The following is a 15306-nucleotide window of genomic DNA, read 5'->3' on the forward strand; positions in this document are numbered from 1 at the left end:
TGCCCCTATAGTGCCCCCAATCATGTGCCAGTAATAATAGCCCCCCTGTGCCAGTAATAGCAGCCCCCCGGTGCCAGTAATAGCAGCCCCCCCGGTGCCAGTAATAGCAGCCCCTCTGTGCCAGTAATAACAGCCCCCAGTAATAAGAGCCCCTCTGTGCCAGTAATAACAGCCCCCAGTAATAAGAGCCCCTCTGTGCCATTAATAACAGCCCCCAGTAATAACAGCCCCCCTTTGCCAGTAATAACAGCCCCCCTTTGCCAGTAATAACAGCCCCCCTTTGCCAGTAATAACAGCCCCCCTTTGCCAGTAATAAGAGACCCCCCTTTGCCAGTAATAAGAGGCCCCCCTTTGCCAGTAATAAGAGACCCCCCTTTGCCAGTAATAAGAGACCCCCTTTGCCAGAAATAAGAGACCCCCCTTTGCCAGTAATAGCCCCCCCTTTGCCAGTAATAGCCCCCCTTTGCCAGTAATAGCCCCCCCCTTTGCCAGTAATAGCCCCCCCTTTGCCAGTAATAGCCCCCCCTTTGCCAGTAAAAATATTGTATATAATGAATAAAAAAAAAAAACACATACTTACCTCCATGTCAGTGATGCGATGCAGGCCTCTTCAGGCCTGTGTCCCACGCTGTATGGCTCAGGCGGCGTGATGACGTCATCGCGCCGCCTGCGCCGGCCTCTGATAGGCTGCAGGCACTAGGCCGGCAGCCTATCAGAGGAAGGGAAAGGGACTCGCCTCTCCCTTCCCTGCCGCAGCACAGGCAGGCATCTGTATCGCTGTCCTGAGGACGGCGATACAGATGACTGGAGATGAGCGCTTCCACAATGGAAGCGCTCATCTCCCTGTGCCCCGCTGCCGCCGCCGCCACCCGCCGCCAGCTCGGGGGGGGGGCAATTGCCCCGTTGCCCCCCCCCCTGGATCCGCCACTGCCCCACATAGCAATTTCCCCCACACTGCCCCCACACAATAGTTTTCCCCACACTGCCCCCACATAGTAATTTTCCCCCACATAGTAAGTTGCCCCCACATAGTAATTTCCACCACACTGCCCCCACACTGTCACCACATAGCAATTTCCCCACACTGTCCCCACATAGCAATTTCCACACACTGTCCCCACATAGCAATTTCCACACACTGTCCCCACATAGAAATTACCCCACACTGCCCCCACATAGAAATTACCCCACACTGCCCCTACATAGCAATTACCAGACACTGTCCCCACACAATAGTTTCCCCCACATAGTAATTGTTCCCCACATAGCAATGTCCCCACACTGTCCCCACATAGAAATTACCCCACACTGCCCCCACATAGCAATTTCCCCCCTCGCTGCCCTCACACAATAGTTTCCCCCACACTGCCCCCACATAGTAATTTGCCCCCACACTGTGCCCACATAGCAATTACCCCACACTGCCCCCACACAATAGTTTCCACCACACTGCCCCCATATAGTAATTTGCCCCCACATAGTAGTCCCTCCCATAATAATTTGGCCCCACACAGCCCCATATGGTAAATTTGCCCCCACATAGTAGTCCCTCCCATAATAATTTGCCCCCACATAGTAATTTGCACCCACATAGTAGTCCCTCCCATAATAATTTGCCCCCACAGAGTAATTTTCCCCCACATAGTAGTCCCTCCCATAATAATTTAGCCCCACACAGCCCCCACATTCCCTCTCCCATGTACTCAAGGTCTCTTCCCTAATATGTCGTCCCCCACATGTCCCCCAAAGTAGGCACATGAAATAAAAAAATAAAAAAGTGGGAGAAAAAATGAAAAGCTAAATACTCACCGTCCAGGGTCAGGCACTTGCTCGCAGATGAAGGCGGGATGAGGCAGGCGTGCACACGTCAATGTGCTGTGTCCCGGCACTGAAGCCTATGGCGGTGATAGGCGACGGGACAGGGAGCTATGCGCTCCCGTGCCCCGCCGCAGTATGTGGGCATTCGGGTCGGCGTTGGGCCCCCCAGCGGTGCTGGGCCCGGGGCTGCCGACCCGAACGTCCCTATTGTAATCCGCCACTGGCTGTTGGCTCGGTCTCACCACTGCCTCTTCCTCTGAACTCTGAAAGTCAGTGGCACGACCTTCATTCCATGTGGGGTCTAGGACCTCATCGTCCCCTACATCGTCTTCCACCCAGTCTTCCTCCCTGACATCCTTTTCGGTCTGCACACTGCAGAAAGACGCAGCAGTTGGCACCTGTGTTTCGTCATCATCAGAGACGTGCTGAGGTGGTATTCCCATGTCCTCATCAGGAAACATAAGTGGTTGTGCGTCAGTGCATTCTATGTCTTCCACGCCTGGGGAAGGGCTAGGTGGATGCCCTTGGGAAACCCTGCCAGCAGTGTCTTCAAACAGCATAAGAGACTTCTGCATGACTTGAGGCTCAGACAGGTTCCCCGATATGCACTGGGGTGATGTGACAGACTGATGGGCATGGGTTTCAGGCGCCACCTGTGCGCTTTCTGCAGAAGACTGGGTGGGAGATAATGTGAACGTGCTGGATCCACTGTCGGCCACCCAATTGACTAGCGCCTGAACTTGCTCAGGCCTTACCATCCTTAGAACGGCATTAAGCCTGACCAAATATCGCTGTAGATTCTGGCGGCTACTGGGACCTGAGGTAGTAGTTTCAGTAGGACATGTAGCTGTGGCGGCCACGTCCTCTCCCTGCACCAGAGGCTCCACCAACACCAACACCATGACCGCGTCCCTTATTAGAGGTTTGCCTCATAGTTAGCGTTCACAAAGCAAAGTAAAAAGGGGTTAAGTCTGTTAAAAATAATTAACCGCCAGTAAAAACCCTGATGTAGGGTATTGCACTAAATTTTTTATTTTTTTTAACTCTATATGACAGCGGTATTTGTGGCCTAAATTTCACAGTAACTTATGCACGTCTAATCCCAGGTGTGCTGTATATTAGAGGTTTTTTTCACCCCAGTAACCAAAAAGCCATATTTTTAGCCTAAATGTGACACACACTTATGCATGTCTAATCCCAGATGTCCAGTATATATCAGAGGTTTTTTTCACCCCAGTAACCAAAAAGCTGTATTTCTGGCCTAAATGTGACAGTCACTTATGCACATCTAATCCTAGATGTGCACTATATTAAAAAACTCTTTTTTTAACCCCAGTAAGCTGTATTTCTGGACTTGCAGACATGCAGATAGCACTATCGATGCATTAAATGGCTGCCGATTATGTATTGATATTGACAAACTGAAGTAAAAAAAAGTTTGTTTTCAGCAGTAGTTGGCTCAGGGCAGCCTTAAAAAAATTGTCCACTGCACCCACAAAACACATTTGCTGTAGATCGCTGAGTAAAAAAAGCAGTTCTTGATAAGATTTCTCCCCGATCTCTCCCTCACAGCAGCTGCAGCCTCTCCCTACACTAATCCGAGCAGAGTGACGGGCGGCGCTACGTGACTCCAGCTTAAATAGAGGCTGGGTCACATGCTGCAGTTGGCCAATCACAGCCATACCAATAGTACGCATGGCTGTGATAGCCTTTTGGGGCAAGTAGTATGACGCTTGCTGATTGGCTGCTGTGCAGCCTTTCAAAAAGCGCCAAGAAAGCACCGAACCAGAACTTTTACGTAAATGTTCTGGTCCGGGTGCCAAAAAACCTAAAGTTCGGTACGAACCCGAACTTTACAGTTCGGGTTCGCTCAACTCTACTCCCGACTCCAATTAGAAATATAATGAACGCCAACTCTCACTTTAACTGGGACACCCCTCATATAACCTACCTAGAAGTTAAGATAGGACCAGACCCTTCATCACTTTTTCACTTGAAATATACTCCTCTCCTTCATTCAATAATAGACCAACTCACCATGCTAAAAAACCCATTGCTATCATGGTTTGTAAGAAAAAATATTGTCACCTCCCTCGTCCTGCCCAGATTGACATACCTCCAACAGGTCTTACCTATTCCAGTTCCAAAAACATACTACACTAAAATAAAACGTCAAATCAGCTCATTTATTTGGGCTGGGAAGAGAGCTCAACTGGCTCGCTCTGTTCTTTGTAGACCTAAGCTTTGTGGGTAGATAGGTTTACCTGACCCTGAGTTGTATGGGAGAGCTGTCCTACTGTCAAGGGTAGTCGACTGGCTGGCAGGTTCATTACAGAAGCCCTGGGTCTCCATGGAACAGAGTGATCTTGGTTCGTATCCTTCAGGCCTCTTGGTGGGGACAGGAAATTTCCCATGACAGACCTCTTAACCCGATAGTGAAGTCGACATTTTTCGGCATGGAAGTGGCTCCAAACATTGCAACATGCCTTACCACTTCCGTCGCCGCTGATCCAAATAAGAGATTTCTTAGCCCACGCAGCATCTACCTTAAGGGACTGTCTACCACACTCCATTCGGAATTCTACATTTCCGATACTTTCCTTATATGGAGAAGAGGGAATAGTCCTAAACAATAAAAATATTTTACAAATTTTCCCAGACTTCAGACCCCCCCGCTATCATTTTTACCTTCTTTTATTTCCAAAAACGTCTCTATGGGGGCCCTACTGTGCCCACTGACCTGGTTCAAAGGTCTATTAGTTGACCACTGAAAACATACCAAACTAAACTCCCAACTTTATAAGAAATTAAGTACACCAGTGACCACGATTAAACCGGCATATGTAGGCCTCTGGGAGAGAGATTTGGGAACTACCTTCTCTCAAACCGAAATCTCACGACTCCTAATGTTACCACATAAATCATCCAGATGTGTCCGAACTCAGGATAATGGCTATAAGATCTTAACTCGATGGTATAGGTCCCCTGATATCATGTGTCTTTATAGTTTAAATGGTTCGGAACAGCACCTTCCATCTTTGTAGGGACCCCTCCCTCTAGCTCTTCCATATTATGCTAAGCGCCGCTCATCTCCTAATTCCAAGATTTTGGTTATCTACAGATCTCCCTCCCATATCTCAATGGATAGGGAAAATGGATCAGATATATAGATTTGAAGAGATTGTGGCCTGGGAGAGTCGTAGGATACATTATTTTAGATCTGGCTGGAAAGCGTGGATTTCATATAGAAATTTTAAGTGAGTCCCTTTGCATGAGCACATCTGACCTATCAAGGTGGAAAATGAAAATAAGAAAATTACTATGTTTAGGGATTAAAATTATTCAAAGCCCTACCCTTCTAGCGGGAATGTATATTTAGTACTTGTCATGCTATATGTTGTTATAATGTATACATCATATACTGTATATGTCTTACATTTACTTTCAATAAAAATTTGAAAGAAAAAATAAAATAAAAATAAAAGAATAGATGAAGGTTTGTCCACATCTGCGGCATCAAAATCCACCCCAAATCATAATGCTGGTTAAAAATCTGCACCACTCTCCAATTTATAATGTGAATTTTATTCAATGCCATGTTGATGAGATTTCTATCAATCTAATCCATCCATCCAATTAAAAGCCAAAAGCCTGTGCCTATTCTTTCTCTAAAACTAATTTCATGTCCTTTATTTTATATTCAGTAGGTTGTCTGCATTTATGATGTAAAGAACACACAGATTAAATGGTAAGGTGACCTTTTCGCAATATAACCATTCATATAGAAAACCCAGAGATGTCCTTCCTCATTACCTGCTTTGTCCAAAAACATTTGAAAATGATAATGATCTGAAAACGCATCAAGGAAGAGACATTAACGAATCTATACAGTCCATTGTCCGTTAAAAAAATACTAATTATTAACAAGCCATTGTATTCCATTGAATTTTTAGAATAGGCCTTGATGTAAGCGCTATAAATTACCGAACCATGTCTTTGTATCTATTATTCCAGCTGATGACATCATCATAGGCAATTATCCCCAACATTGTGATCACTACAAAAATATAATAACATCAGGGAACAATAAATTGCATTGATGATAACTGGAAGGATAATATCTGAATCCATTTTCTGTCTCCATGATATTTTCAGCAACACTTTACTCACCACTTGTGACAGAGTCATAGCAGAGCATATTTTATAGAAAGCTTACTGTCTTAGCAAGGGAAAAGGGAGTATGTTTTATTTCTCAGGTTTTGAGCTATGATTCTTTTGAGAAATATTAAATCTTCCTCACATATTTTGGTGAGAATAATATTTGGAATTAATGAGAAGTTGAAATAAGTTAGAAGTGGGAACTTTTTTATTATGCAGATATTGACTTTAGATATTGATATTAAATTGATGGCAAAATGGAAATGGATGCACTGATATACGTTTAAAGGAGTTGTCACACTTCAGCAAATGGCCTTTATCATGTAGAGAAAGTTAATACAAGGCACTTACTAATGTATCGTGATTGTCCATATTGTCTCCTTTGTTGGCTTGCTTAGTTTTTCCATTATATTATACACTGATCATTTCCATGATTATGACCACCCTGCAATCCAGTAGCGGTGAAAGGGCTTGCACTCTATAGGTAAAGGCTCTGGCCTATGCACACCCCTGAGGTCCCAGCCACCAGAAAGGCTGGCACCTTTTCCTATGGTATGCAAACACTCCCATCGCTGCTGGATTAACCCCTGGAAACAAGCAATATATAATATAATTGAAAAATTAATCAGGCAAGCAAAGGAGTGTGGGCAATCGGAATTAGAGATGAGTGAATTGAATCCCACGAAGTGGAATTCAATCCAAATTTCAGAATAAATTTGATTTGCCTTGAATCCGAATTTCCTCGTGCTTTGTGTAAGCGAATCAATTTAACCTGAAATAGAGTAAAAAAAACAAAAAAATTCATACTTACCATCTCCATTTGCTCGCGACGGGCCGCCATCTGTCATCTTGATTGAATATCTCAACTGAAATCCTGTGCGTGGTGACGTATGATGTTACCACACCGGCTGGCCTGATGACGTCATCTCGCGCCGTGCGAGATTTCGCGCCAGATCTTCAAGCTTGTTGGGAGCAAATGGAGGCGGTAAGTTTAATAAAAAAAAAAAATGTATGTTAATTCTACACAGTTTTTACACTCAGATGCCACGATCATGTATTAACGCAGCATCTGAGGGGTACAATGACGGGGGCGGCGCTATCGCAGTTCCTTGTCATTGCACCCACTATTTACAAAAAAATTCTCTTTGTGAAAAAGTAATTTGTCACAATGCAATATTTATTTATTTTTGTATTCGGCAAATCAAGAAGACAAAGCTAATACAAGGCACTTACTAATGTATTGTGAGAGGAGCAAATTTTTTAAAAGTTAAAACTCTATGTTTGTCAAAAACAAAATGAAAAAACGTTATTTTAGAAATGTTGGCAGTTTTTTTTTTTTCATTTTTTTTCATTTTAGCAGTACTCTACAAGTGAACAAATTACATTGAAAATATTGTTCTTCTGTAGCACACAATACAAATGATGAGATCTACTATGTACAGTAGATTGGTAATCTATTGTAAGTTTACTGCCGTTGTGAGGGGAAGATGTATGAAGTCAAGTGATGAGTAGGATCATGTTTTACACCATTAGCTCTCTTTACAGTGCTTTCGGGTAATAAGAGCATTTGTATTTCGGCAGCCGCCTCGCGGCCGCACTAGTGTCGGGAACGCAGTCACATGTGAGAGGTGGCACGCTCGTTATATGTTCGTTTGTCTGTTCTACTGTTAGTAATCAATATTGGCATGAGTAGTGATGAGGCTCCTGAGGAGGTTAGGACACTAGAAACGCGTCGAGCCAGCGTGAGCTACAACCAGTGTTAGCAGACCAAATTTAGATATACCAGACAGCGTCAGTTAGGTTTTAATGCTTGTTAATAGTGAGGTCAGTTCAGTAAGATATCAGGGGTGTTGGAGGATTAGTGACCTATTGCACAATGTGCCCAATACCAAGAGGCATACCATACCCCGCTACTACCGATCATCACTAGTGATATTATACCGGAGTTGGATATCACAGGTATACAGTGTGTTTTGACAGTTACCATGGGTTACGCTCAGTAACAGGTACTGGAGCGAATGTGGTTATGTTCATACACATAGTAGTCACATAATACTGTGATAGCTCCCAGGTGTAATATTGGATAAGAATTTTTCCTTGTGTAGTTTCCCCCATTTCAAGTAAATGGCAGAATAAAGTTGGTTTGTTATTTTATTTTAGCGTCCCTACAAATACTGTGATCTGAGGATGTATGACAGCTCTTTTGTTTTCTTGATAGAGCTGGATACAGATTTCAACAGAAGACCATAACATTTATTAGGGTAAAGTGTGATGCTCTAATTGAGACTCCCCCTTTCTCTCTCGCCAAACGCGATGATCTGACAGAGAGTTATGCAATATTATTTGCAGAGCTAAAAGACCAAATGAAGAAGAAGTTTAGAGCCAGAACGGAAAGTCAAATACATGGAGTAATGTCAAAAATGATATCCAAAAAACCATCTGCTAGTTATTTTTTTGATGGAAGTGTCCCTGTAATAAGTTAATGGCTTGGTGCATCCACTAGGGATTCAAAGAATATCAAGTCATGGACTGCCCTATCAGGACCCACACTTAAATTTAGTCAACTTAGAACTGGATTAGAGGTACCAAACTTATCACAGTAGCTCATGTTGATTGATAAATGTAGTAAATCTTTAGACATTTTTGCATAACATGCAATCTCTTTGTTGGCTTTCTTTAAACCAATAGTTTGCACCAAAACGTGGGCCATTTTGCGTCTGTAATAATCAGCACATGTCAGTGTTTTTTCACTGTGGTGGATTCATTCAAAACTGCAACCTTTTTTTTTTATGCACTTTTGATAAAGGAAAAATAAAAATAAAAAGGATCAACCATGGTGACAAAACAGTGACACAAGTTATGAAATCGGGCTTATGTAGATGCCAAACTCATATGTAAAACAATACAAGATTTTTGGGGTTATTTATCAAACTGGTGTAAAGTAGAAAGGGCTTATTTCCCATAGCAACCAATCAGATTTCACCTTTTATTTTCCAAATTAGCTTTAAAAAATGAAAGGTGGAATCTGATTGGTTGCTATGGGCAACTAAGCAAGTTCTACTTTACACCAGTTTGATAAATAAATCACCATGCGGTCTCAATAAACGGCACACTCCTAATATATTACTCAACCACAGAAAAAAAGTGCAAAACACACCAATAATAGATGATTAAAATGTAGTATTTATTAATATCCAATATTAAAAAATGATGTATACAGTACAGCAATGATAAAATAAGTGGGGAAAAGAACACAGTTGCATAAGACCTCAGATAGCCGCTCTCCAATGTATGAAAAAAATGCAACAATATGACGACCTATAAAGATGGTGACAAACTCTGAATACAGGTGTAACAACGGGGTCTATATAAAATGCCTGTAAGTGCAATGGTATGCCATAAAGTGACCTATGTGTGAAATGAACAGTGAAGAAACATACATATATGCTCATTACCTACAGATAAAACATAAATGGCAACATACCAATTGGAAGAGAGACAATGAAAGGGGTGATGGTGCTCCTCGACGCGTGTTTCGTGTGTGACAGCTTACTCAGGAGGAGGATTAATCGTCTATTATTGGTGTCTTTTGCACTCTTTTTCTGTGGTTGAGCAGTTTGATAAATGGCCCCCTTTTTTTCACAAAGAGCCTCTAGGGAGCTCTTCTTGATTCTGAAGAAGTAACTGTCATATGTACAAAATGGTACCAATAAAGCTTTAGCATGTCCATCTGTCTGCTGGCATCAGGTAGGCTTAGGCAAATTTAAATATCTTATCCAGAAACCCAAAAAGACTTTGCCTGGCCTACAATACTCTGCACACGTACTACTCATACTAGGCGCTTTCTGTAATGAGAAAGAGTACCCATAGACAATGCATATATATTGCCCAGAAACTCAGAATAGCTTACTAGGCTCTCTCATCTTCTATCCATATGTATCCCAAAATTGTCCCAGTATAAATTAAAGCTTGTTCCGTAATAAACAAGCGCTCACACAGCCTAGTCAGCAAAACAATAAAATAGTTCTAACATCTAGCCCTTCTTCACTTGTGAGCCCTCTCTTGTCCCCAAACAGCATTTCATGACCACATATGGGGTATTTCCATACTTGGGAGAAACAGTTTGTGTGGTGCTTTTTCTCCTGTTAGCCCTCATATAAATGAAATATTTTGAGCTAAAACAGCATATTATTTGATACATATAATTTCAAATTTTCACACACCAATTCTAATACTGTACATTCTATGAAACACCTGAGGAGTCAATATGCACCCATAGATGGATTTCTTGAGAAATGTACTTTCCAAAATGGAGTCTTTTGGGGGAGGAGAGGTTACCACAAGGAGGACCTAAACAGCAGAATAAGTACCTTAACAATGTCATAGAGAATGGTGCTGGGGAAAATGGTGAGTAGCACTTTTTTTAATTTAATATATTCTAGGGGTCGTCAACATTTTTTAATTATCTAAGACCATCCCTTTAAAGGGGTTCTCCCACAAAAGATATTCAGTAGTTTTCAAACTAGTACCTGGGTCCGTATTCTTTTGTAATTACATGAAATTAACAATTTAGCATAGCCACTGAGTTATTCAATAAAATATGTCTGTATAGAGCCACCTGCTGTTTTTTTATTTTATTTCTTTGTCCTGCTCACTGATATGGCCGCACATGCTCAGTTTAATCTTTTAACTGCCTCCCAAGTTGTGATAGGGAGAGCATGGACACGCCCCCTTAGCTGCAGCAGAAAAGACACTCCCCTTGAGCTGTCAGCTTGATATAAATCTATGGGGAAATCTCTGGATCCCTGTGAGGTACAGGCCTGGTTCTAGCTTTGTTAGAAAGAGACTGTCATATACCATATGATGTCTGATTTTCATTTTTTACATTATTCATGAGAAATCCAAGACTTTGAATTATCTTAGACCACCCCTTTAAAGGGGTTGTCCCACAAAAAATATTCTACAGTTTTCAAACCAATACCTGGATTCATATTCTTTTGTAATTACAAAATGAGAATGCTCGGACTGGGAGAAAACGTCTGTATGTGGGTAAGTAACTGGCTCAATGATAGAAAACAGAGGGTGGTTATTAACGGTACATACTCAGATTGGGTCACTGTCACTAGTGGGGTACCTCAGGGGTCAGTATTGGGCCCTATTCTCTTCAATATATTTATTAATGATCTTGTAGAAGGCTTGCATAGTAAAGTATCAATTTTCGCAGATGACACAAAACTGTGTAAAGTAATTAAGAGGACAGTATACTACTACAGAGGGATCTGGATAGATTTCAGGCTTGGGCAGATAAGTGGCAGATGAGGTTTAACACTGACAAATGTAAAGTCATGCACATGGGAAGGAATAATGCAAGTCACCCGTACATACTAAATGGTAAAACACTCGGTAACACTGACATGGAAAAGGATCTAGGAATTTTAATAAACAGCAAACTAAGCTGCAAAAAACAGTGTCAGGCAGCTGCTGCCAAGGCCAATAAGATAATGGGTTGCATCAAAAGGGGCATAGATGCCCGTGATGAGAACATAGTCCTACCACTTTACAAATCGCTAGTCAGACCACACATGGGGTACTGTGTACAGTTCTGGGCTCCAGTGAACAAGGCAGACATAGCAGAGCTGGAGAAGGTCCAGAGGAGGGCAACTAAAGTAATAACTGGAATGGGGCAACTACAGTACCCTGAAAGATTATCAAAATTAGAGTTATTCACTTTAGAAAAAAGATGACTGAGGGGAGATCTAATTACTATGTATAAATATATCAGGGGTCAGTACAGAGATCTATTCCATCATCTGTTTATCCCCAGGACTGTGACTGTGACGAGGGGACATCCTCTGCGTCTGGAGGAAAGAAGGTTTGCACACAAACATAGAAGAGGATTCTTTACGGTAAGAGCAGTGAGACTATGGAACTCTCTGCCTGAGGAGGTGGTGATGGTGAGTACCATAAAAGGAATTCAAGAGGGGTCTGGATGTATTTCTGGAGTGTAATAATATTACAGGCTATAGCTACTAGAGAGGGGTCGTTGATCCAGGGAGTTATTCTGATTGCCTGATTGGAGTCGGGAAGGATTTTTTTATTCCCCTAAAGTAGGGAATATTGGCTTCTACCTCACAGTTTTTTTTTGCCTTCCTCTGGATCAACTTGCAGGATGACAGGCCGAACTGGATGGACAAATGTCTTTTTTCGGCCTTATGTACTATGTTACTATGTTACATGCTATTAAGATTTTAGCATAGCCACTGAGTTATTCAATAAAATATGTCTGTATAGAGCGACCTGCTGTTTATTTTTTTCCCCTTATTTCTTTGTCCTGCTCACTGAGAAGGCCGCACGTGCTCAGTTTCATCCATCATCTGCCTCCCGAGTTGTGATAGGGAGGGCATGGGCATGTTCACCTGCGCTGTCAGCTTGATATAAATCTATGGGGAGATCTTTGGATCCATGTGAGGTACAGATCTGGTTCTAGCATTGTTAGAAAGAGACTGTCATGTAGCATATGATGTCTAATTTTCATTTTTTACATTAGTCATGGTATTTCCCCTTTAAGTAAGAGCAGCTCCCACTCTAGTGGATTCAGCCTAATGACATATTACATAATTAACCATACAGTTTCATGGATGTCATAAGAAATATTTAATTTCATCTGCAGCACTAGCTGATGACGTAATCTTTACCCTTAATATACGTCGTCCGGGCTCCCCATGATCAGCTGATCACCAGAGTGGCAGTACTAACAGAAGGGGCTCTCTTGATGAGACTACTCCATTTCCTTTCAGCTCAATTCTATTATACTGTATAACCTGCAAAGCTCACAATAATCTTACATTAGATGTAAACCCCCTATTTCCTTTTCTAATTCCCCTCGGAATTCTATTTATAAGGTCCTACTTCCACCTGTTTCTTTGTTTTTCTCTTCTAGCCAGGTGTGAATCAGGATATGTTTCTCTGACGTCTGAGTGAGTCACATTCTGATTTTCAAGTAATCAGTGTTTAATACGAGGTAGTTTTAAAGAAGCTGGTACAGTTCTGGCATTCTCCTACATATCAGATGTTCTGACTTGGCTAGCCACAAATCACAGAATGAATTGGACAGACTCCGTCTAATGGGTACAGTTATTTTTAGATCAAATTTGCCACTCAAGAGAACAGCTGGACTTTCCAAAGCAAATCTTATTTTAGGGCTTTTTTGACATCTTTATGACTTGATTGGCACGCAAATCCGTGAAGCGATATAAAAATGTCTGTAAAAAGTAAAGTAATACGCAGAAAGAAAAATAATTAAAATCGCATAAAACATTATATAAAAAGTCACCCCATACAGGCAAAGCTGCTGATCTGTCCTTAGTTTCCTTATATTTTTATCTTTTTGTGTTTGAGCAAATCATTAGCTGTTATTTTAATTATCTTTTCTTAAGATGGTTTTAACTACATAGTATGGCAATGTTCTAAAAATAATTACTATGTTTAATGAATCAGTGACAAGTTATTGAATTTCAATCATTCTCAAATCAATGCACATTCATGCATGCACGCAAGCACAACGCATTTCAGATTTCATAATCTTTGTGACAGAATATAGTGTTAACTGTATACATTCTTTACCGTGCAGAGAAGTAAACTGTGACATTTTCTTTATCGCAGCTCCTGTATATAACAAATATTATATTTACTTTCTTACACGCAAAAGCAATTAAGAATATGTTATATCCTCACTAGATCTCTAACTCTAAGCATAATTGAACCAAGACCCAACATGATGAAAGATGTAAGACCTCTATTTTTTTATTTCTTTATATAAATGTTTAATTCTTCTGTAAGGGGGCGTTCACACGGCTTTTTCAGTGCAATTTTGGCATGTGCAGCTGAAATTTCGCCAAAAACTCTCCAATACACCTCAATAGGAGGTAGTACTGACAATTGCAGAGCGGCAGCTTAAAGAAAGGACATGTCCCCTAAGAGTAAGGGAATGTCCACATGATGGATTTTGAAAATGCACTGAAAAAATCAGAGTGGTATTGGAGCTGATTTACAATGCGGTTTTGCAGTATTTTTTTTTAGCTTCCTATTTTTTCAGCTTCCCATTCATTTCAATGTAAGATTTAGTGCAGATTCTGTTTCAAGATAGAGCATACTGCTTCTTTTTCCACACACTTTTTTTCAGAATAGGGGAAGTAAGTTTGAAAAACATGTGAAAATGCCAGAAGACGTTGTGTGAACGGGCCCTAAGGCTTCATGCATATTACGCCAGAGCGGGCACTACAATTCCTACACCCTGCTACTGTCTTAAATAGGCTAACAATAATGTCATCTGGGTATTTATTCCAGGTCCTCCAACACTATGCATTCATAATATTGCTATGTAACTGTTATGTTCCTGTAATGTGCCTGGTTCACCAGCAAGTGGCAGTGTATCTGGCAGAGACAGGTCTCTAGATAGAATGGAACTTCCCATTACATTCTCCCTCTTTCTAGTAGACGTTGTATAGTCCTACAAAGAGAGGGGTTGCAGGAAGCTATAGTCAGTCTGGAGTGGAGTTTTAGAGACCAAAGGGAACATACATGGCGCAGTGAGTCTTCCAGGGGAAGTAGCTTGCAAAGCACCCCAACTCCTTACAGTTTAAAGACAGAGTATTATGAGGGGGTCAACAGCCAAAGGCACCCCATTCAAAGGTACCAGAACTGTCACAAAATCCAGCTAACCAGACCGAAGCCACAGTTTAGTTCAGCAGAGAAAGATAAAGCAAGGTATCCAATTTTTCCTGCCAGTTTGCCTCAAATCCTGCTGGAGCTAAGAGAAAGAACAAATATTCTCTGGATACAAGTTTAAGTAAAGCTGTTGTACTTTATTAAGTCTGGAATCATTCTCCACCAACTATCAGTCTACACTTTATTGCTACAGAGCCTAACCCTGGGGAGCGACGGTATCCAGGTAGGAGCACCATGACACACCAAACTAATAAGGCTGCATCACCACTTGGCATTCCTAAAATCTGGGACACGATTGGCCCTGGGGGGCAGCACTTTGCACATGCACTCAGACATTTCATTTCTCCATACAAACTACAAATACAAAGCTATAATATGCCATAGTACCCATAGAATATATGATCTACTGGACCTCTGTATGCCTTCAAATTTATATCAAGGCTTACAAGATTTTAAAGTGTCTTAAAAATAGTGAATCAAACATGCTTCAACACATTACAGTTATTATACCCCAGAACAAGTAATAGGCCAGCTATCCATGCCCACTGCTATTTACCATGCTGGTAGACATCCTCTGCAAGCTACTGTCTCCATTGCTCCAGT

This window comes from Bufo gargarizans, chromosome 3 (genome assembly GCF_014858855.1).
Source record: "Bufo gargarizans isolate SCDJY-AF-19 chromosome 3, ASM1485885v1, whole genome shotgun sequence".
Taxonomy (NCBI): Eukaryota; Metazoa; Chordata; class Amphibia; order Anura; family Bufonidae; genus Bufo; species Bufo gargarizans.